The sequence below is a fragment of the Antechinus flavipes genome, chromosome 1, assembly GCF_016432865.1.
Source record: "Antechinus flavipes isolate AdamAnt ecotype Samford, QLD, Australia chromosome 1, AdamAnt_v2, whole genome shotgun sequence".
NCBI classification, from domain to species: domain Eukaryota; kingdom Metazoa; phylum Chordata; class Mammalia; order Dasyuromorphia; family Dasyuridae; genus Antechinus; species Antechinus flavipes.
In genome coordinates this window covers 587,432,806-587,458,167 of record NC_067398.1, presented here as the reverse complement: position 1 = coordinate 587,458,167, position 25,362 = coordinate 587,432,806, and the positions used below count along the sequence as shown (strand labels likewise).

Sequence of the window (25,362 nt, the reverse complement as noted above, 5' to 3'; positions counted from 1 at the left end):
TTATGAATCTGTAGGGTCCCTCCTGGGCAGGTAGGTGACTTAGTGGATAGAGTTCTGGGCTTGGAGTTACAAAGACTTGAGTTCAAATCCAGATTCAGACATTTATTGGCTGTGTAACTCTGGACAAGTCACTTGATCTCTATGTACCTTAATCCACTGAAGGAGAAAATAGCAAACCACTCCCATAAAATTTTCAAGAAAATTCCATGGAGAGTATGGTCCATGGGATCATGAAAAGCCAGACATGACTGAACAATAACAAGGTTCTTTCTACTTTTAAATTCTATGACCTGCTCAGAAAAACTTGACAAACATGTCAAGTTTGGAAGAAATTAAGTTGGGGGAAGTAGAAGAAGAAGAGAGAGAAGGAAGGAAAAAAAGCAGAGAATTAAAGAAAAGAGATTTGTATTTTATCTGGTTACACACACACACACACACACACACACACACATTATTAAACAACTTTCAGTTACAAATTTTATGTGTAAGATAAATTTGGTGCTATGCTCCTTGATGAGAAATAACATGTAATTTTCTTTCCTGCTTAACACTTCTTAATGTAACATATCCTAGAAATACATAGCTATCCTAGCAATTTAAATGCATATGTATGATATATATTTTACCCAGTGCCTAGCCAAATCAATGTTCCGTACACATAGTTGGTGTTTAATAAGTGGGGTTAAACTGAATGTCCTTAGCATGGGTTAACAGTTTCATCTTTTAAATACAGACACAAAAGTCTCTTTCCCTTTCCCTCCTCCCATCTTACTCTCAAATACTGATAAACTGTAAAGCCAAATGAGAAAGATAGATGTGAGTAAAATTAATGCAAATATTGCATTATTCTTCTAATTCTTTTTAGATAATCTAATCTGATCATTTTTTTCCCTGAGGCAATTTGGGTTAAATGATTTGTCCAGGGTCACACAGCTAGGAAGTGTTAAGTGTCTGAGAACAGATTTGAACTCAGGTGCTCCTGATTTCAAGGCTGGTGCTCTATCTACTGCGCCACCTAGATGCCCCTATATCTGACAATTCTTGAAAGATGATCTCATGACAAGACTGTCTAAAAAATTTCAGTGTGTAGAACAATTTTGTAATGTGTATGTATGTGATAGCAGTGGTGGCTATCTTCATTCCTCTGCAAACATTTTATAAGATAGGAATACATTATCATCAGACTTCTTTCTCCTAGTTGGAATCTCAAAGCCACCTGCATTTTTTTCATCATTCCATGTAGCGTATTCAAAAAAATTAATAATATCATAGCTTTGGAATTGGAAGAAATCATTCTTGTCTTAGTAACAATAATTTGCATTTTATATACTTTGAGTTTTGCAAAATGCTTTATGGATGTTATATCATATGTTCCTCACATCAACTTTGGGAAGTAGGTACTATTATTGTCCTCATTTTACAGAGGAAGAAACTGAGACAGACAACAGTTATGTGACTTGCCAAGGGTGACATAGCCAGTAAATGCGTCTCAGGCTGGATATGAATTCAGACCTTCCTAACTCCAGGTCCAGTGTCCCATCCACTGCACAATCTAGAGACAAAACATTCTTCCTTCTTATCTCCTGAGTTCCAAGAGAAGGAATTTTGTATTCTTTTCTTCTTAATATTAAATTAATATTTTCTTCTTAATATTACCGATATTTTATTTGCTCATCAATTTGAGTCAATTCCACTGTGTCTTTGGGCACTCTTTCCTTGGTTTCTTCTTTCATAAGATAATGAAAGGGAAAGTGAGATAATTTTTCTAAAGCACTTTACAAACCCTCAAAAAGCTTCATAAATGGTACCTGTTATTATTACAACAAATTTAAAGCCATGACTACAGTCTTTATTTAACATCTCATTCAATTGAGTGGCATTATGGATGAAGAAGCCCAGGCTCAAAGAGGAAATGTGACTTGCCCAGCATCATACAAGATACTAAGTGACTGAGGGAATAGTCCCAGAGACAGAGGCAGAGAGACAGAAGAGAGAGAGAGAAAGAGACTGAGATAGGGACAGAAACAGAGAAAACAGAGAGAGGTGTGGGGGGGGACAGGCAGAGACGGAGACAGAGAGAGAGATAGAGACAGAGACACACATAGAGAAAGAGACAGAGGGAGAGAAAAAGAGACACATAGAGAGAAAGATAGAGACAAAGAGACTGTGACAGAAAGACAGAGGCAGATTGAGTTCTGTTTAGAAAGTTTAAAGTTTCTTGTTCTGTTTTAGAAAGGGACACATGTTGCGGTTTCTCAAGGAAAAGTTACAAGAAATCCATGAGTTACGACTTCTATTCGTTCAGGTTATCAGGAACTAGCTGCCAGCGATAGCTGTACAAACGAGCGTGAGCGCACGCTCACTTACACACACACACACACACACACACACACACACACACACACACACACACTGTGACAGATGACCTATTGAAATAATTTCAGAGCAGCTCCGTGGTTGCTACGACAACCAATGCTCTCTTGGCTTTCATCTGGCCATGTGACAGCGACTTTGACGTCAGCTGGAGGCTGAGTCTGTGGTTTAGTCCACCGAGCCAAAGGCTTGTGAGAATCTGTTGGATGCTGGACTTATCTCCATTTGCTGCCGCTGCTGCTGTCTCTGCTGCCGCTGCCGCCGCCGCCGCCGCTGTAGCCGTAGCCGCCGCCACAGCCGCCGCTGCTTTCCAGAGGTTGCCGGAGCATGGACTATTAAAGTCCTGCATTTCTTCCGTGTGAGGTAACCACTTTACTTTACATTCTAGACATATTTTTTTAAAGCTTACTGTGGTGATGTTTCACCCCACACACACCCACCCCCGGCTGCTGCAAGTTTGTCTTGATGAGCAATTGAAGGAGTTTGTCTTGATGAGCAATTGAAGGAGTATCATTTTTTTTTTTTTTTAATCGTGAGACAATTTCCAGAGGCCAATAATATGTGCAGCCTCAGAGGCTCAGCTCCGTGGGGTAGGATAGTCTCAGCCAAATCATCCTTCCTGCTCCTGCATTTATTCAAGGACCACACTGCCCCTCGGGGAGCAGCTGGTCCAACTTGGGCCAGATCGCCCCCTCCTGCATTCCAGCAGTCGTTTTCTCTGACATTGTTTGGGATTTCAAACTCCGACTCAGCCAGAACCACAGCGTCTCTGGTTCGTTACTTTACCGACCGCTACCCTCTCTCGCCAGCTCCGGCGGAGGACACTTTGAAACTCGGTTTCTATTTTCGTTTGCAGGGTTCATAATTAGCAACAATGGGAACAGAGCGAAAGGAACACCAAACACAAACAAAAGTTTGTGTGTGCGTGCTTCCTTTTAAAATAAGGTCCCTTTCAGTGCATATTAGGTTTGGACAATAGGAGGGAGGGCCTTTATCAGTTCCTTAGCTGGTCTGTAAACTGGAGTGTGTGTGTGTGTGTGTGTGTGTGTGTGTGTGTGTGTGTGTGTGTGCGCGCGCGCGCGCGCCCTGTACTGAGGATTGTCAACAGCTTCCTGTTAAAAAGTCAGAATTGTGCCAAGGAAATGGTGCTGTGTATAACTGATGATGAGTGCCCAAGCATTTCCTTTCTTTTTTATAATGGAAGTGAAGAATCTTAATATTTCACCATCTCCCTATCCCCTCCAAAAAAAAAAAAAAAGATTGGGGTTATAAATTCCAATTTCTTTTTTAAAAAGTAACATTGAGACTTTTTTGCCAAAGGGATTGGTAAAGCTATTTGGATCAAAAAAGAGAATTGATTCCTTATTTAAGAAATGGATAGTTCTTATCCAAATCTAAATGTAAAAGTTTTTACTCAGATGCATTAATGTGAATATCTATCCATTCAAGAATACATTGTACTTGACACCATCACAACTATAGCTTTTGGAAGGTAGAGGCAGAATTGATGATGGCTTATAAAAGTCCATTTCCTGATAACTTCCATTGCACTTGGGTACAGTCAATGGTTTAGGTTGCATTTTTTCCCCCATACTGTTGTTCCTTTCCCTTTGAACCTTGGTATTTCTTAGCAGTTCTGTAAGTGCCACAATTAAATGATTTTTTCAAGTTGTGATTCAGAGAAAAAAAAAAAAACTGGTATTGGGAGTTCTTTAAAGTTGTGATTTTAGTGTTCACCTGGCCTCAGAGTCTTTTAGCAATCCCACTTAATCTAATAGTATCATACCTAAGTGCCTTTTATGTTCCAAGGTTTGCATAAAATTTAAATGACTCATAATATAAAAAGAAAATGCTTCTCATCTATTTGTGTATGCTTTGTGAAATGTTAGATTTCACTGTGCCTGACTTGTTAGCTGGATTTTTAATGATATTCTGTGTTGTGAGAAATAGATTAATGACACTCAACGTACTGATGAATGAGATACATATTAGTATTTAGAGTAATTTTCACTGAGACTATGTATGTATACACACATACGATACATATTTGCATATATAAAATACATGTGTGCATCTTTATATAAATGTATATATGTCTACACATGCACAGCTAAGTGTAATGGCTAGAGAACCAGCACCCCAGTCAGGAAAACTTATCTTTTTGAGTTCAAATTTGGCCTCAGACACTTACTAGCTGTGTGACCCTGAACAAATCACTTAACCCTGTTTGCTTCAGTTTTTTGATCTATAAAATGATCTGGAGAAAGATATGGCAAATCACTCCAGTAACTTTCAAGGAAACCTCAAATGTGGTCATGAAAAGTTGCACATAATCGAGCAACAATAATAAAATTATATGTGTGTGTATGTGTATTCACATCACTCATTTGGTTTTAATATTAGCTCCAGACTAGGGTCAATCATGCAGGAACGTACAAATATTATCAGGACATTCAAGCCACATCTACAAAGATAATATATTGTGAATTCACCATTTTTATAAATATAATAAACTATAAGCTAAACTCTTACTATTCTTAAAAAATATATATTAATTGAAATGTTATACTGCAATTCAGATTGGACCATTAATTTTGTCATTTAAAAACACAGTTAAAAATCCCATCATTGAAAAGGGTTTGCTTGATTTTTAGTGAGGGAATTAGATTGATCTGGATGAGAGAATCTTATTCATCTAAATTTCGAGGATTCCCAATTGTTCTGAACTGCTGCTACTTCTTTCTTCATTTAGAGATAGTAAAATAATGAAGGAGTATGAATTTCAGAGGCATGAAATAAGAATACAGGAGAAGTTAATTAGTTGATCCTATGGATCAGTGAAAAAGTTTCTCTTGTTGTTAGATCAGCCCTATGCTACGAAGATATTTGTTGTTTTTTTCTTGAGTCAAAAATAAGAACATTAGAGGTTAGAAAGCACATGAGAGATCATCCAGCCCATTTCTTTTTATAGCAATGAAATATAGGTGTATCATGTTAGTGTCAAAAGTGTTAGTTCAGAAGACATCAAATAATACAAGAGGCACTTCATAGAATTTCAAATCTCAATGGGCCCCTAGTCGTTATATTGGCCAACTTATATCTATCTAGGAATACTGTCTACTGATATCCCTAACATTCAGCCTTTACTTGATCATTTCCTTGCATATATAAGTTGGTGAGAATGGTATGATTTATTCTGGAAACTCTATTATGATTTAAACATTTGTATACAGCTAATTGAATTACATGTTGACAAAGCCAAAAGAGCTCATAGAGCTCTTTTCTCTGCACTGTCTTGTCATTTTCACCATTGCCAACATCCATTTTGATCCTCAGAGTTTATAATAACTTGCTCCCTCACATCTACTTGGAAATAAACTTGTGTGAATCCAAGATTATTAAAAAAAAATCCACTCTTTTTTGAAACTCAGCTTTGCATATACCTGTGGCTATTTGGAACGAAATACTCCTATCCAGTTGGATGGGCATTAAGAAGAACAATGCTAATGTTTTAACTTAAGGCAGTCGTTCTCGAAGTGTGGTCTGGAGAGTCCTTGGGGGAAGGAAGTGTCAAGGAGTCTCTGAAACCCTTTTAGAGAATCTACAAATCCAAAATTAGTTTTTATTTCTAATATGGTAAATAATTCTAAATACAATCTACATAAAAACTCTTTGGACAGATCCTCAATAATTTTAAAAATATAAAGATCCTGAGAACAAAAGTTTGAATACTACTGACTTAAAATATGAAAGTCAATTCTGTAGTTGTATGTAATACACGCAAAAATATCTGTAACTGTTCAAAGGATGCTGGTACCTACACAAAGAACTCATCATGATAGGTGAAATCTGGACAGACAACATAAGAAAGGCCTCTTCTTTTCATTCCAATAAAATGAGAAATGAGCACTAAGGAGCTCAGCTGATAGCCCAGTTTTACATAACACACATTCATCTGGTTAAACAGGTTAGCAGCTCTCAGTGCTCACTGGAATTTTACATACAACTCATCCAGAGACAACAATAGTGAAATTAATCGAAGTTGGGACTATGATTTATTTATTTCAATAGAATCTGAGGTTAGGACTGCATAGTTACAGATAACAGAAAAATTCAAATAATGTTCGATATAATCCAAATCTTAATTCTTCCTCTTCCTCTATGTCCCTCCAAAACAATTTGTTTCAGTTATTGATAAGTCTAAGTAAGATGGAAGGGTTTGTTCTGAATTGTCTAGAGTCAATTCCATTGAATTCAGTTTATTAATACCATTTATTAGCAGAATTCTCTTTGAACTTATTGTCACAGCTTTGCACCTCTTTTCCCTACCTTATTCAGACAGCCTGATTTTTTTTATTTTTAAACTAACTGGCCAACTTTTCAACTGGTTGGTCTTTGATGAAGCCATCCTTTGCTGTATGTCAGCCTTAACCCTCTTGATATAAGTACATGGAATGAGAGCTGTGACATTTTGCATAAGCTGTTATTTCAGCTCCTTCCAGATACCTAACATTTGAGAATGGAAGCTTAGCAATTTCCCCCTGGAAAATTCCCTGGAGGATTGCAAAAGAGTATTTCCTAAAATGGTTCTCATACTTTGGGGATAGAAAATCGCACCTGCTTAATGGGAAAATGGATGTTTTAGGAACCACTTGCTGAGGGAATTTAGGAAAGGGCTCAGAAGCTTGACTATTGTAATCCTGATTTTTTGCTACAGGACAAAGAGTCAGATTTAGGATTGGCAAAAGAGCATTTAATAATGGCACATGTCACACATTTCTTTTTAAGTAAAAACTGTGTGATTAAAAGCAAACTAGAAAATGTTTTGAAATATGAGTACTCTCAAGACTCTTTCTAAAAGGTACCATGGAAAAACAGGGATCATCTCTGCCTGATATTCAATATTCATATAGATCTATGATCTTAGCAACTGGGAAGTTCTCCACGACTGATATTAATATTATATTCAAAATATCCATAATGTTAAGGCTTTCTCCCTCCCAAATGATATTATATATGCATGTCTGTGTATATCTATCTACACATATATATGTATGTAATATATATATGTATGCACACATATATAAAGAACTATTTTTCTGTTTTTTTTTATCTTTTTATCTTCAGTTCATATAACTTTACACATAGTAGGCATTTAGCATGTGCTTATTGAACTGGTAACTTCAGAACTCAGGGGGAGTCAAGTCCTTTCCTTTAAAGACAATCTGCCCTTTTAGCTGTGCTGAATTTGAGCTGTTATTAGGACTTATGTCTTTTAAAAGCTTTTTAATAGCCCCCATTTAACACTAACCAGAATTTTTGCAGTTCTCTATGGTGCAGCAGGGTGAATAGAATTTGAAGGTAGAAAATGCCTGGGCTGGAAGTTATAGCATGGGAGGCAAGTGCATATTTTCCAGGAACTGCCGTGATCACCCCGGGAAATTTTTCTGTTCCCCATGACTTTTTGTTTTGGTGCAAGGATGACATTTTCTAGGGTGATTGGGATTTTACTTCCCTTCATGAGCTTAATTCCCATCCTTAGGGGGATAAATATTAAACACTGTGTTTGCTATTTCTTGGCTCTTCTTTCGATTCTGTGACTCCCACAGCCTTTGGGATGATTCATGCTGCTAAAACCACGATCTAGACTCGGATGATTGGGTATTTACAACAGCTTTGCAGATAGATCAAAAAAGACCAGCCTACAAAAGTCATCCCACACCTGCTAGTGATGATGGGTAACATAGTGAACATTCATAGCCTGAGGTATTATCAATCAGCCCAGCAACAATTTTCTATTAACTAACTAGCTCGTACTTTATGACACCAACCTGTTCTTTCAAATTTACCATGCTTTCCGAACATTACAAGCTGAATAATTGTATTAATAGGTATTAGGAAGTCTGAGGTTCTTGACTGGGAAAAAAAAAAACAACAACACTAGTTTTGAAGAATCTATGTATAATCTTGGGGAAGTTAGTTAAGGTCTCAGGACATTCATTTCCTTATATAAAATGGATTCTTTAGATCAGATGTTTTCTAAATTCCCATCTTTAGAGCCTATGAAGTTTTATGATGAAATGGAGGATGAGTATGAATTTAGTAAACTATATTTTCAATTCTTTTTTTAAATGTTACTTTTAAATTCAGACAACTTATATTTTAAACCCTGAAATTATAGGTTTGAAATTATAGCTGAATCAATAGATGGATAAATTTAAACAGAGAAGAGAGAATGAGAGGAAGGGAAGGAGAGAGGGAAGGAAAGACAGAAAAACAGAGAGAGAGATAGACACAAAGACAGACAGAGACAGAGGGGAAAAGAGAGAGACAGGAATGAGTTAATGAGAGAGGACATTTATTAAGGATATATAAAGCAAAATAAATATAAATAAGAAAAATAGTCCCTGCTCTTAAGGAACTTTTTTCCTTTCCTCATTCTTTTTTTCCTTCCTTCCTTCCTCTTCCTCCTCATCCCCTCTTGTTCTTGTTCTTCCTTTCTCTTCCCCCCCCTTTGTGTTTGTGTGTGGGTGGGTGGGTATGAATCTCTGTTTTTGTCTGTCTCTGTATCTCTGTATCTATCTGTCCCTATCTCTGTCTCTGTCTCTTGTCTCTGTATTTACCTATTTCAGTCTCTCTGTCTTTGTCTCTGTCTTTGTGTCTCTTTTATATTTACCTCAAAGATATAGCAAAAGCCAAACATAAACAGTTCTCCCCAACGCTTGGGGGACATAATCATTTCTCACCACCCCAGTCTCTGCCAAGGAGAAGGGCATTCGATTTACAGCTTAATTCAGTCCTCAAATAGCACAGTCTTGCCAAGTAACCAGTTCAATGTCTGATCTCACCCCACCCTCCCCAAGTTTATGTCTTGGCACCCTGGCTTCTCAGGGTTTCCCTCTTGGGCTGGCAGCCACATATAGTCTGGAATCCTGTCTCTAGAGTTGCCAGGGCTGAAACTCCTAAACTCCCAGATCCAGGGCTTCTGCTGCCTGCAAGCAAGTAGAACTGAAAAAAACAAACAAAAAGGACCAAACCCCCAAGCCTGAACCTCGAGGCCACATGGCTTAAAGGATGAGAGAGAAGGTACCCCTTTCAAGTGCAAGATGCCAATGTTTCAAATAGCTAAGATCTTCACCCCCTGGAAACAGCTGGAAAAAAGAGAAGGGAGTTATTATTTTAATAGAGGAAGACATTACATAAAGGGGGTAACTAGTAAGGGCTGTAGCATGATCTAGTGATGGTTGAAAAGTGGTATGGAGGCCTGGCTCCAGGAAAGGTAAATAGAAATTTACTTATCAGAGAACAGGGTGGTTCCAAATTTCCTGTGGAAAGAGATAAGAAGGATATTTGGAATAGAAGCAGCATAGTATAGAGATGCACACAGTGTTTTTCTCATTAGAGATATTTCAAATTTTTAAAGGGCTAAAGAGCAGCTCCAATCCCTTATAATCAGTCAATCAACACACAGCAAGCATTTATTAAGTGCCCTTTGAGTGCCTCAGCACTGCAGTCTCTGTGATGAAAAATATTACGCCAATGGCCTTTTTGTGTTTAGTTAGTTGATATTTTTGGAAATCATTTATACAAAGGCCTTTTCCATTTACAGTCTTAGCTTAGTGGAAAGTCCACTGGAGTGGGAATTGTTAGTTCTATGTTCTAGTTCCAACTCTGTCACTAACTCATTGTGTAATTATGAACAATTCATTCACCTCTCTTAACCTCAGAGTCCTTTTTTGTTAAAAGATGGACCTCTCTAATACCCCGGTAGCCTATATTTCAGCAATTTCTCTTTTACTAGAAAACAACCAGAAAACAAAGATAATGACATTTTTCTTCAAGGACTGGCTTAGTGGTTAATTGAGGCTCATAAGGATAAGCCTGAGACACTGTGGTAACCTAAAGTACTTTTTTGAATCTTCTATGAAAAATAAAATTAGATTCTACATGGTTTTAGTTATCTCAATATGTACTAAGTAGCCCAAATTAGACTCATTGGACTAGCAGAATTCTGGAGCTGCAAGGAAATTTAGAATCAATCTGTCTAATGATGGTCTAGATTTCACTTTGGTCCATCTTTACAAACTTTTATCTCCTTTCCAACTCTAAAAGCTAAATCAGTTCTCTTTTGGGAAATGGGTGTTGTTGTTTTTTTCCTTTCCCAGGCCACAGAATTTTTTCAAATACTATGACCAAAATGTTGGCATCCTAATAACTGGTAGCATTCCTTAGTCCTTTAGGGCTCATAACTACCCTGGAAGGTAGATGCCATTATTATTCCTATTTTACAAATGAGAAACCCAAGGCAGATGTAAGTAATTTGTCCAGAATCATTCAGCTAATAAATGTCTAAGGCAGAATTTGTACTCAGATCTTCCTAGCTTCAATTACAACATTTAATACAATGTAACACCAAGCAGCTAGGACAAAGAAACCATTAACCATTTAGGAACTATTACTCTGCCAGAAAAAAAAAATCAGTTTGCTTTGGCAAAATAAAAAATGTCTTGTAAAAAACTCATATAAAAATCGTCTCTTATAGTCTCAATAAAGATTCTGGAAATCTTCAAAAGGCAGACTTACAGAAATTAGAGGCAAGTAAAGTGGTACAGTATATCATATTCCTCTTAAAATCAGGAATTCAAATCCAGCCTCAGATATTTATTAGCTGTGTGATCCAGGGCAAGTCATTACCCTTGTCTGCCCCATTTTCTGCATCTGTAAAATAGGAATAACAACAGCACTTACCTCCCAGTGTTGTTGAGAGAATAAAATTGAGATTTTTGTAAATAGTTTGTAGACCTTCAAGTGTTCATTTTTATAAACTTATAAATCCTTTGAATAACTAATTTTTTTTTACATGACAAGAGTAAGTTTTAAAAGCAGAAATGAAAAAAAAACTCTGTTATCCTCTTTTTCTTGCAGAATTTCTATAATTAATAAAAGTAGCCAAAGAGTTGACAGTGGGGCCATGATCAGCCCTGTTTAGCTTGACCCCAGAGAGCTGGGAGCAGGGGCTAGAAATTGCAAAGAGACAATTTTAGATTTACTGTCAGTAAAAACCTTCCTAAAAATCAGAGCTATCCAAGAATGAAATACGCAGTCTCAGGAAGTTATAGGTTTCTATTAAATCCTTCTCTTTCCCATACTGAAATTCTTCAAGCAAAGGGCTGACTCTTCAACTGTTGGGTATGTTTAGGGGTATGCTGGTAAATGTTTAACAACCAGCTGTCCAGAAAAAAAAACATATAATACACATTTTCAAGTTTAATTTGCTTTATTAAAATTTACTCTATTGCTTTCTTAAATTGAAACAATTAACAAAATAATCAAATCCTAATTCTTAGCATTTGCCATTTCCAAGGTGTAAATGATCACACTGAAAATTTAACAGTCAGCCAGTTTAAGATTTGGATATGTTTTAGTGTTATTTTTGTTATGGTATAGGTTAAGCTAGACATCCTCTAAGTCCCTTTTAACTATTGAGATTCTGTGATTCTAAGCACCTACTTCTACTGGATTTTAGCCTTAGATCCTCCTCTCCAAAACTGCTTAGGCAGCTTACGTGCAAGTCTCAAGAAATAGAAATTAGAGCTAATTATCCCTATACCACAAACACTAAATACACACACACACACACACACACACACACACACACACACAGACAGAGGACAAGGGAGAAAATGGGAGTGAGTAGAAGGATTTGTTCTCACTTATCCAATCTGGTTGCCTCTCCTTATCTTTATCCTTCATTCTGCCTATCTTGTCATATCTATTTAGTGTTTGACTTTTACAAATATTCTTACAGAATTGAGGGATGGTTTCCTTGGCAGGTAAAATCATAGCCCTAATGATTCTGGGATCAACATCTCAAACTCAACAAAAGTCATTATAATATAGAGATGGATGGAATTTTCAAAGTTAATTGTTCCAACCTACTATTTTATTCGTTGTTGTTGTTCTTCATTCTTGAAGGGGACTAATGACATCACTTATCACAATGACAAGTGATATCTTGACTTGCAAATGAATTAGATTTAATGAAGGCAGAGCTGCACAAAGTCATCAGCCTCACTCTCCCTTCTGGAATTGTTGGAATCCAGTGGCAAGACACATTGATAGCTCCTGTCAGTTTAATAATGTAGCTGACATTCTCATAGGGCACTGAGGTTTGTGAAGTACTATATACATATTATTTCCCTGTGTCACCCTGTGAGGTGTTTGCTTTTTTTTTTTTTTTTTTTTTTTTTCACCTTTTTACATATGGGAAAACTGAGATTCAGGGAGTTAAATGACGGCCAGGGTCATGTAGCTGATAAATAATTGCAAGATCTGGATCTAGATCTTTCTGATTCCTCAAGCCTTGTGCTATCTATGTAGCATCCCATTCTGCCTCTGAGATGAGAAAATTGAGACCCCAAAAGAAGAGGAGACAAGAAAGAGTTCACTGATTTGAAGTCATAGGACCTGGGTTCTGGTTTACATGTCTTCTGATTTGGTAAATCATTTAACTTCTTTTGGTCTTCGTTTCCTCAACTATAAAATGGTCTGGATGATCCATCTCTGATTTTGTGATTTTATGTAATCAAGTGACTTGTTGAAGGTCATTCATTACTGAATGACAAATTAGGGTTTAGTCTTCCTCTAATCTTTGTCCATACCTGATCCTGGCCAGTCATGTTATAAATGCATGGTCTAGGTTCAATAGGATGGCACCAAGCAAGTTTAATGGGGATAGTTGCATACCAATCCATCCCTACTGCTGGGAAAAAATACTTAAAGCATATTTCCTACTGAGAGCAGGTCAGGAGTTTCATCCTCAGATATGAAAAGCAGGACACTGAGTCCGTAAGAACTAAATCTAAGTTGTTGAGAAGAGAGAAGAGCATGATGCTTTTGATTATTTGTGCAGCCAGTTTCAGTCTCTTATCACAACCCTTTTCTTTCCTGAGTGGCAGTCTGATTACTGGGTTCTCACCAGCCTTGCCAGGTCAGTGAGCACAGATTCAATTAGGACAATTAGATTTCAGCAGAAACGCTGGTTGCTGTATTCTGTAGGTGTCAATCAAACGTCTGTTCCCTGCCTGCTCTGTGTGTTCCTGTGTTTGTGAGGGACTGTGTAATTAGAAATCCCTACTGGCCCTAGTTTTGGATTCATGTTACAGACTTTGCAAGTGCTTGCATAAAGTGCTACCAAGTGTTCATAACCCAGAAGTTGAAAGAGTGGTCAGAAACCTCAGATCCATAAACAGCCTCAAGGCTGTTGTGGTCAGCTTGTCATAGGTGATATATGAAAATCGTCAGTTAGAAAATCTTGATGCTCCCTCAAACTCACCAGTTCACCACTTCCTTGATAATGTTCTGACTTAAGATCTATTGCTCCTCAGAGCATTTTGAGTAGTCTGATAACCTTGCCTTCATTCCATGGAATTGGGAAACACAATGGTTCCTTCAAATAGTTTTGAGGCAGCAAAATACAGTAGTAAATAGAAGATTAGACTTAAAGTTATGAAGACCTGAATTTAAATTATGCTTTAAATACTTAATAGTTATGTGACTTTTGAGTAAGTCATTGAATCTCAAGTATTTTCAATTCCTTCATTTGTAAAGCAGATATAATAATAGCACCTATCTCAGGGATGTTGTGAAGATATAAAGAGATAATATAAGCAAAATGCTTTGTATACCTTAAAATGCTATATAAATGTTAGTTATTATTAACTTTATTTCATTGAAGAACAAAATATTTTACTAAAAAAGGCATTTTATAGAATTACAGATTTATTGTTGTTCAATTGTGCCCAACTGTTTTGTACTTCATTTGGCAAAGATAATGAAGTATTTTGCCATTTCCTTTTCCATCTCATTTTAAGATGAGGAATCTGAGGCTAATGGGAGTGAGTAGGATGCATTCCTAATAAGTCTCAGAAGCCAGATTTGAACTCAGAAAAAGGAATTCTTCTGATTTCAAGCTCTGTGCTCTATTCATTGCACCACCTAATTGTCCCAGTCAGGTACTTTAAGACTGGTACTTTAAGAAAATCATTTTGGTAGCTGAATGTGCAGAAATATGAGGTAGAGAGAGGTAAGATTTCAAAAGCTTATTTCAACAGTCTAAGTGAGAAGTAAGGAGGGCATATACTAGGATGGTAGTCACTTAACTAGAGAGAAAGAGATACTTGTGAAAAATGTTATGATGGTAGAAAAACCAAGATTTGGCTACGTATTGGTGGATGGGTGAGAGTAAGGAGTCAAGGTTGTTATCAAGTGGTGAATCTGAGTGACTGGAATGATAGGGGTAGTGCTACAAATTTGAAAAAGAGAAAGTTTGGGATGGGTGGAAAAATAATGAATTCAGTATGGAATAGTGCCAGGCACATAGCATATGCTTAATAAACATTCATTCATTTGTTCATTAAATATGTTGACTTTAAGATATCTACAGTACATCCATTTTGAGATGTCTCAAAGATAGAGACTAGAATTGGCTAAAATTATCCGAGAATGATCTGTATAGAGAGAATAATTGTGATTTTCTACAACTCTCACATCTCAATTTTTTTTATTTTTTTATTTATTTTTATTTTATTTTATAATAACTTTTTATTGACAGAACCCATGCCAGGGTAATTTTTTTACAACATTATCCCTTGCACTTGCTTTTGTTCCGATTTTTTCCCTCCCTCCCTCCACCCCTTCCCCTAGATGGCAAGCAGTCCTATATATGTTAAATATGTTGCAGTATATCCTAGATACAATATATGTTTGCAGAACCAAACAGTTCTCTTGTTGCACAGGGAGAATTGGATTCAGAAGGTAAAAATAATCTGGGAAGAAAAACAAAAATGCAAATAGTTTACATTCATTTCCCATTGTTCTTTCTTTGGGTGTAGCTGCTTCTGCCCATCATTTATCAGTTGAAACGGAGTTAGGTCTCTTTGTCAAAGAAATCCACTCCATGAGAATACATCCTCATACAGTATCTTTGTTGAAGTGTATAATGATCTCCTAGTTCTGCTCATTTCACTTAGCATCAGTTCATGTAAATCTCTCCAAGCCTCTCTGTATTCATCCTGCTGGTCATTTCTTACAGAACCATAATATTCCATAACACTCATATACCACAATTTACCCAGTCATTCTCCAATTGATGGGCATCCATTCAATTTCCAGTTTCTAGCCACTACAAACAGGGCTGCCACAACATTTTGGCACATACAGGTCCCTGTCCCTTCTTTAGTATTTCTTTGGGATATAAGCCCAGAAGTAACACTGCTGAATCAAAGGGTATGCACAGTTTGATAACTTTTTGGGCATAATTCCAGATTGCTCTCCAGAATGGTTGGATTTGTTCACAACTCCACAAACAATGCATCAATGTCCCCATTTTCCCGCATCCCCTCCAACATTCATCATTATTTTTTCCTGTCATCTTAGCCAATCTGACAGGTGTGTAGTGGTATCTCAGAATTGTCTTAATTTGCATTTCTCTGATCAATAGTCACATATCAATTTTTAAAAAAAATTTTTTCATGTAGTTCCTTCCTCTTATCCATGCTGGCTTTCCCCTCCATGTTTTGTAGAAACATAACACTTTCCCTGGTGTCTGTGGTCTTATGGTAATGTCACCTTGCTGACTGAGCATGCTTGTTAACAGAAAGAGGTGTTCCTCAACTGCCAAAGTAGAGACCTTACTCTGAAAGGAGTACACCACATCAGTGGCCCTAAGATTATATGACTAATCACTGCCTAGATCCTGAGGAAGTTGTAGAGTAGTAACTAGATCAGGAAATACATTGTAGTCCCCAGCAACCAAGTAATCATAAGCTTCTTGAGTCTAGGATCAGTATTTCATTTAATATTTGTTCTTAGGATCCCTCCTAATATATAGCAGGTACTTAAGTGGCTGGTGCAGTGGACAGAGTGCCAAGCTTGGAAACAGGAAGATTCATCTTCTGAATTCAAATTTGATCTTAGGTACTGATTAGCTGTGTGAATTTGAACAAGTCATTTGACCCTGTTTACTTCAGTTTCCTCATCAGAAAAATGAACTGGTGAAGGAAATGGCAAACTCTTCCAGTAATCTTTTCCAAGAAAATCCCAATTGGAGAGCATCATGAAGAGTCAGACATGACTGAACAAGAACAGTTACAAAGATGCTTATTGAATGATTGAGTGAATGGACAACTGCAATGTACTCACAGAATCTCCTGATTTTAATTTCAAGTACAGAAAGCAGAGACTTAGAAATGTTTAGGGTTGCTTATGAAAGAGCCATATGTAGTTGTGGTCTGAGTTCAACATGTTATCGTATTTCTATTCAATCTGTGTAGTTCATCTGGGAAATGAGGGTGAGAAAGAGCTAGTTCCATTCATGTCCCAAACTGATCTGGGCAATTGTAGCAAGGTTTAAGGACTACTCAGCTACTTTGGCCTTAGGAGGCAGAGATGGGCACAGAATCTGGCACCTAGTAGGCACTTAATGAATTTGTTTTGACTTGATGGAAATATTCCCCATACAAAGCACCCTGGATGCTGAAGATGTGATTTCTTCTTCTGAAGCCAGTTCTGAAGCCAGGAAAAGAATTTCTAGGCACCCAAATAATAGATAAACCTTTAAGTGCTCTGCTTAACTTCGTAAATAAAACTTCTATGTCACTAATTAGATACCTGGAAATATCATTTCTTTCCTTTGGTCTCAGTTGGCATTTTATTGCTCTTTAGCACTCTTACTAAGTTCTGTTTTGTATTGTAGTTTTACATATTTATTGTATTGGATTGCAAATGAGGTAATATATTAAAAGTACTTTATAATCAGGGGTCCTCAAACTACAGCCCACAGGCCAGATGTGGCAGTTGAGGACAATTAGCCCCCTCACATAGGGCTATGAAGTTTCTTTATTTAAAGAGCCACAAAACAAAGTTTTGTTTTTACTATAGTCCCACCCTCCAACAGTCTGAGGAACAGTGAACTGGCCCCCTATTTAAAAAGTTTGAGGACCCCTGTAAAATATAAATCTTAAAAAGCTATATGTTAGCTTGTCTTCCTGATTTCAAGTCTGGCCTTAGACACTTATTAATTGTGTAACTCTAGGCAAGTCACCTAACCTTATTTGCCTTGGTTTATTCATCTGTAAAATGATCTGAAGAAGGAAATGGCAAATCACTCCAGTATTTTTGCCAAGAAAACCCTTAATGGGATCATGAAGAGCCAGATACAAATGAATGACTGAACAATAATAAAATAAGTGTGTGTATGTGTGTGTTGTATTTCTTTCCCTCTTCCTTCCCCCTTGTAAGAGCAAGAACAGTAACTCTGAATCAATCCATCAACATGCAATCAGACAATATTAAGCATATTTCATGTACCATACACTGTATTAAGTTCATAAAAAGAGGCAAAAGACATTCCATGCCAGAAAGAGTTCATAGTGCATTGGGGAAGACAACAAATAACATACGTGCAAAAAAGGTATATACAGGATAATTAGGAAATAATTAACCAATAGAAAGTACTAGAATTGATAAGGATTGAGAAACATTTCCTATAAAAATGGGATTTTAATTGGTATGTAAAGGGAGTCAAGGAAATGAGGAAAAACTGAGAAGGGAGAGCATCGCAGGCATAGGAGACAGCCAGAGAACATGTCTGGAGCCAAGAAATGGCTTATCTTGTTCATAGAAGAGCAAAGAAGCTGTTGTTATTGTATTGAGAGCATATACTGGGAAGCAAGATGTGAGAAGCCTGGAAAGATTGGAAGGGAATAGGTTATAATAGGGCTTTGAAACTCAATAGTTGACTTTGGGGTGATAGGAAGCCACCGAAGTTTATTGAATGGGGGTAGTAATGACATGGCAAAACCTTGTTTTAGAAAAATCATTTTGTCAGTTCATTACAGGGTAGATTAGAATGGGGAGAGATTTGAGTCAAGCAGATGTGGCCATAGAATACTACAATAGTCCAGAAGTGAGGTGATGGGGACCTGCTATATTAAAAGAGAGAAGACATATTCAAGAGATGTTGAAAGTGGAAATCAAGAGGCTCTAGCAACAGATTGGATAAGAGGAGTGAGAGATAGTGAGAAGTCAAGGATGACATAGGAGTATCTGGGATGGCCAGATCTGACCTCATAAAGATATGTCTTTCTGACACTAGGTCCAGTGTTCTACACACCACCTCTAAAGTACTGAAGATTAATACCTTTTCTTTAGGAAGCACAACAAATCAAAAAAGATAAACAAAGAATGTTGTATGAACAACAATAAGAACAGCAACAACCCTGGTGATTCTTGGCCCCTGGACAAAGACAATAAGTGCTGTCAATTTGGTTTCTAAATACAGGTGTGTGTATTCTATATACTGATACAAGTAGGCAACTCACTGGAACTTAAGCTCTCAAAAAGTTGCTCAGGAACTGATAGACTAAAACAATGGTTCTCCAAGTACGTCCAGAGAATCCCAGAGTCTCTGAAACTCTTTCAGAGGGTCTACAAATGCAAAATTAGTTTTTCTTTCTAATACAGTTTATATACATACATATATATACACACACACATATATAAACATAATCCACATAAATAAAAATTCTTTGGACCAGCTCCTTAATCAATTAATTTTAATAGCATAAAAATTAATCGATTAAGAAGCTGGTCCAAAGAATTTTTAATAATATAAAGATACAGAGAACAAAAATTTAAGAATCATTGAACTAAAAAAATTACCTTTAATTACATAACAAAAACAATTCAGAAACAGCCCTGGAACCCAGGTCTGTCTGTCCCTGAGGCTGACTGTGATATCATACTTCCTGACATTTGCCTAATTATGCTAATATTATTGTCCCCATTCTATAGATAAAGAAAAGGAGACTCGGAGAAATTACTTTTCCAAAGCCTTATAGATTTAAGAGCCAGAGCCAGAATTCAAATCCAGGGATCCTAAATTGAAGTCTATCCCTGTTCCTAAAGACTTTATATCATCAAAGTACATAGCTAATACAGGTCACATACCCTTTGTTTTCATTTCCACCAGAAATATGAACAGATACCTTAAACTAGAAGAACAACTCCTATGATTTATCATTTAAAAGGATCTGTTGGTAACCAGGAAAACCACTTAACCACTCTTAATTTAGCACTTCTGTAAATTTAGATTTCCTTAAAACTTTGCATACTCAGCACTTAGTCCTGTGTCTGGCACATAGTGGGTACTTATTAAATGATTATTGACCTACACACTTGTATTTTTAGAAACCCAACTGACTTTCCCAGGGTACCAGAAATCACAAAGGTTTGTTTTTGATGCTGTTCACAACATTCTTGCTTTTCTTTGTGGATTTATTTTTCCCAAGTGCTTCCTAGAGAAAGAATGCTAATACATTTAAGAGGAGGCAGGAGTATTTTAGGCATTAAGCCTTTTAGATTTAGATTTAGACCTTGAAGAAAGTTTTCTGGTTAACCTTTCATTTTGTGAATGAAGAAACTGAGGCTATCAAGATAGTAAATACGTTGTCCAAGGATTATATTACAGATGTATAATTTGAACCCAGTTCCCCTTTCTGGAGCTAGCACACTTACAGTGAGTAAGTAGCAGACCTGGAATTTGAACCCAGGTCCCCTGACTCTAGCCAGAGCCAGAATTCTTTACACAGCATACTTATGTCTACTCTACTTAAATTCCTCTCAAGCACTTTATTTATAGTTATTAGAGTTTTTGGCAATGTTAAATGGGATGATGTCTCAAATCCTTTTGCTTGTCATTAATAATAGTGTTTTAAGTTTGCCTATTCAGTGCTCCAAGGCCATCTGAATCAGCCATTCATCATCACTTTGAAGCTGATTAGTATTAATTTCTTTTTGATAAGAGGAGAAAACAAAGGCTCCAAGAGGGGGCTGATTTAGCTCTAGGTTAAAGTGAGGCTCTCTTATGTAATCCTAAATCCAGCTAGAATGACTATTGTTGTTCCTAAGGCAAATACCACAAGCTGGGCCTGGGTCAAGTGAAAACAAATGACACCTTCTTGAGAGATCTGGGCAGAGAAACAAGGGTATGACTGAATAGGCCACTAGTGAGGAGTTGGGAAGGGAACAAGCATCTATTAAGTCCTTACTATGTGCCAAACACTGCACTGAGCACTGTAAGTATTGTCTCCTTTGATCCCCAATAACCCTGAGAAGTAGGCACTATTATTCTTCCCATTTAAAATTAAGAAATAGAGGCTAAATTTGGTGCATCAAGTCAAAGTCCTTTGGCTGTATCCTCATTGTAGCTTTGATTTTAAGCCCATTTGAAAATTGTGTCTGAGAGTAGGACACGTGGAGGGAGGGCAAAGAGAATGCATGCATAGTTCATTAAATTCTGCAGCTTTTTTGTTCTTTCCATACATCCAACTTATTTGTAAAAAGTATAACTTGCAATGTTGGCATTTGTGTATCCTTGTTTATGTAGGACAGCATCCTACAGCCAAAGAGGATGCTCTTCAGAATGTCTTTATCTTTCACTGACTTAAGCCCCAAAAGACTGTGCTTATGTAATGTAATATGTTAAAGTGTTGTTCATTTCACTCCATGGCATGTTACCTTCTTAGGTGGCTGCCCACTTTGCCAGCCCTTACTCACAGCTATTCTTTAGTCCTTAGTTTAGTGGACTTGGGCTGTGTTTCACCCTGATTTTGAAGATGATGGGGTCTTTCACAGACCTTGAGAGTTTATGCAGACCAGATTGTTTTTCTGTCTTTAATCTGAATATCATATTGTTTAATTTCTCAATTAAAAAAATGCAAAACACATCCTTGTGTTACAGCTGCTCCATGTACAATATCCCTTGAGCAGGTAAGAGAGATGGGCACTATCCTAATTATGCTAATGAGCAGGTTATGAAATCACAAAGGCAACTGTGCTGTCCAAGGGTTAATACAGAGCATGGGTTGGGAGAGTGAAAGAGAGCAGCAAGAAAATGAAGTCCAACTTCATTGGTGTCTTCAGTTTTTCTATCATGATCTTCAACTTTTGAACAAGCTGTGTTGACAAAAGTTGGTTCCTAAGTTGCTTGGAACACATAGCTCTGTTTTCCATTGAAGCATCATGCTTGGTGGTTAGAATCCCAGACCAATGTGCAAAACCTTTTTTAACTTCTAATTTACCAAAAAGTATAGGACAGTATTAATAGATATATGGAATCTCTGACAGCTGCTGTTTCATTCTGCCTCTCCATCTGCCAGGGATTTATAGGACCCAAGAATTAACATTGTGTAAGCTCATTTCCATGCCCATACCACTCAAAGCAGTGTGAAATCATAGACATCTTAGAATCTGTGAGCTTAAATTGGTCAAGATCACCTATTCTAGCCCTTATCATCAGATAAGGAAACTGAAAACAAAATTAGAAAGGATTTTATCTGAGTCATAGCTGTAACTGAGTTGGGCAATCAATGCATTGTACAAAAGTGTCAAAATATACAGGGTATTGCTAGCACTTGTACTTCATCTGGTTAGAATTAATAATTAACTTAAATATGAGAGTATCAGATGGCTCATTTTCTCTATCTATGCTACCATCCCTCAGTCTGGGCCAGCTATACTCAGGTGAACTTCTTACTGAGCAGGCTTCACCATGCTCTCTTTCCCAGAACTGTCTTCTGCCACACTGTCCTCATTGTATCTTATACATAGAATTCTCACAGAATAATTCCAGATCTAGAGCTGAAAGAAATCTTAGAGGCTATGGTGAAGTTCAACAATCAGAATTTCATTTAGTTACCTATTATGTTCCAGGCACTGTACTAAGCTCTAGCGATACAAAGATAAGGGAAAATGTTTCTTCTCTCTAGGAACTTAGTCCATTGGAAGAGACAATATGCAAACAACTATGTACAATTAAGTGCGTCCAAGATAAATTGAAAATAATCAAGAGATGTTCTGCTTATTTCACTCTTCATTATTCTGTGAAAATCTTTCCATGTTTTTCTAAGATCCTTAAGCTCATCATTTCTTAGAGTATTCCAGTAGTATTCCACCACATTCATATACCACAACTTGTTTAGCCATTCCCCAATTGATGGGCATCCCTGAAATTTGTGATTCTCTGTCACCATAAAAATTGCTGCCACAAACATTCAGAATATATAGGTTCCTTTTCCCCTAATAATCTTTGGAAATATACTTAGTAATAGTATTGTTGGGTTGAAGAGTGTAGATACTTTAATAACTCATTGGGCATAATTCCAGATTATTCTCCAAAATGGTTGGATCAGTTCATAATTCCACCAATATTGAATAGATGTCCCATTTTTCCATATCTCTTCCAACAAGAGAGGGAAGGCACTAGCCTCAAGGGCTATGGGAGTCAGAAAATACTTCTATAAGGTGAGATTTTTAGTCAGGACTTAAAGAAATCCAGGGAGGTGAGGAGGCAGAGATGAGGAGAGAAAGAATTCCAGGATTAAGGGACAACCATTGAAAATGCCTAGAATCAGGAGATGGAGGTCTCCAATAGTAAGGAGACCCAGAACCACCAGATCACAGAATATATGATGAAGTATAAGGGCATAAAAAGACTGGAGAGGTGGGAGGGTGCAGGTTATAAATGGCTTTGAAAGTCAAACATTTTATATTTGATTTTGGAGGTGATAGGGAGTCCCTGGTGTTTGAGTAAGGAGTGGGAGAGATATGGTCATATGGATACTTTGGGAAGATCACTTTAATAGTTTGATAAGAGAATAAAATGGAGGGGGGGAAGGATTTGTGGCACAGAAAGCAACCAGAGTATTACATTAAATAATTGCACTTGAGGTCACAAACCTCAAGTGAGTGATTGTATGGCAGTATTTAAACTTAGGTTTCCTGGCTTCAAGACCAGCACACTATCCATCCACTGTGTCCCCAAGCTATCTAAAAGGGTTAGCAGAAAATGTCTTCCTCACCCAGTCACTATAGAGCCTGGGACTCAATGTCCAAACACCTTTCTTTTCTCACCACTTTAGTGAAATTAACTTGTGTGGAGGGAAAATCATTTGTAAATTATCTTCTGGCTCTAACACAGAGTTTGGGAAATTAGCTCCAGAGACAAGAAATGTTCATTTGATTCCATCAAGCACCAAACTAGACCAGTAGAGGTGAGAATAGAACCCAATTCTCTAAACTTAATCCAGAGAATGCTCTTTCCACTACAACCCATTGCTTAGTTGGCCAGTCCCAAATTTCTCTTTGTCATCTATAGCTGACGGGGGAAGTCATATAAGTTTCATTTGTGTTTCAAGGAATTATTTAGCTAATATGTGCTTTAATAGGTGCTTCTGTAAGTTACTGGTTGTTCATTCATTCTCCATGATAGAAAAAAGAATCCAAGTTTGGGAGTCAGGAATCTCATAATGCAGGTCTTGTTCTACCCCTGAACTTATGGTGTGATCTTGGCTAACTCAATGAACTTGCTGTGCCTCTGTTTCCTCATTGAGCAAATAAGGAGGGTCATAATATCTATCTTACCTACCTCACAGGGATGTTGTGAGGATAAAAATGAACCAAGGGGTGTGAAAATGCCTTGAAAAAATTAAAAGTGTGATAATAATGGAAGGCACAATTCTCGTTACCACCTCCAATTGTGCCTTCTCAGGTCATTTTTTGCCTAGGCTTTTTTGGGGAGCTGGAGGCTGAGAGTGAATATTCTATTGAGTCTGACATTATAGAAAATTACTGGATGTGAGGCAATAAGGGCTACTTCATGTCATTTGTAATTGCAGATGTTGCAAGTAAAACAAGAGAGGAAAAAAGATGGGAGATAAAGAATTAGAGATTCTCCTGATCTGTTTTTGGAGGAAGTAACATTTATTTTAATTCAGCATCTGATGAATTTTTAAGTGTTTTTTTCATCCGTTCTTCATCCTTGCTGTAATTGAGCAATAAGAACTAGTGAATGGTTATTTTAGAAATTGAAAATACCCTCCTTCCACCTCTTCTTTCCCTCCCTCTACATACTTATTGACCCTCCCATACCCAAAGACCAAAATAGGACTCAGAAAAAAGCCCTGGACTATATCATAGCAGAGAAAAGCCTGAGGAAGCCTCTCACCACAGGCAGACATAAGACAGGGCCTGGTAATGGCTCTGCTGTTTGTCAAAATCATGAATTGTTGCTGCTTCCTCTGTGGTGGTTTCTTTCTCATGCCTCACCCTCTAGACTTCCTGGGTGATTTGTTATGGGGGGCAAAAAAGGAATCGGTCCTTCTGGGACCTGCATTAGGACTACTACAGAACTGAAGAGAAAATGAAGGTCTTGACTGTATATGATTTAGCTTGCTTCTAAATTAATTTTATTTATGCAGATTAAATTTAAGACCTGCATTATAGAAATCCCATATTATTTCTTTTATACATAGATGAAACAGAGTATATCCTATCAGAAATTTAAGTCTGGGAACTCTTTCTTAACTGATCATATTTACCTGTTAATAATTATGATAATAACATTTATATAGTATATACATATATGTATGCATGTATGTGTGTGTGTGTATATATATATATATATATAAAGAGAGAGAGAGAGAGAGAGAAATAGAGACAGAGAGATAGAGAAAAACAGAAAAAGACAAGAGATGACAAAGAATCAGAGACATACAGAGAGAAGACACAAAAAAAGGAGAGAAAAGAGATACAGGAGACAGAGAGAGATGGAGAGAAAGGAAGAGGGAGGGAGATAGAGAAAAAGAAAAGAGTAAAAAGAGGAGAGAGAAGAGAAACAGAAGAAAGAGAAGAGAAAAATAGGCAAAAGAGCAAGAAAAAGAAAGATAGAGAGGGAAAGAGAGAAGAAAAAAGAGAAAAGTAGAGAAGGAACAAATAGAGAGAGGGAGAGAAATAATGAGAAAGAGAGGAGAGGGGAAAAAAGTGAAAAAAAAAGACTAAGAAAGGACAGAGAAGAGAGTGAAAGAAAGCAAGAAAATAGAGGGGAAGGAAAAGAGAGAAGAGACAAAAAGAAGAGAGAAGAGGAGAGGG

The 25,362-nt window shown here is 37.1% G+C and overlaps 1 protein-coding gene across 2 annotated transcripts in view; it reads left to right on the top strand.

Moving 5' to 3' along the window:
- NCALD (neurocalcin delta) overlaps positions 1 to 25,362 on the top strand; it is a 413,773-nt gene that overhangs the window by 294,171 nt on the left and 94,240 nt on the right. The window contains exon 1 of one of the 2 annotated variants that reach the window (XM_051970947.1): positions 2,626 to 2,736. The exons of the other annotated variant lie outside the window; for it this stretch is intronic. The gene's annotated coding sequence lies outside the window, so the exon portion shown is untranslated. Of the gene's footprint in view, positions 1 to 2,625; positions 2,737 to 25,362 lie in introns of those variants that run through there. 2 annotated transcript variants of the gene reach the window in all.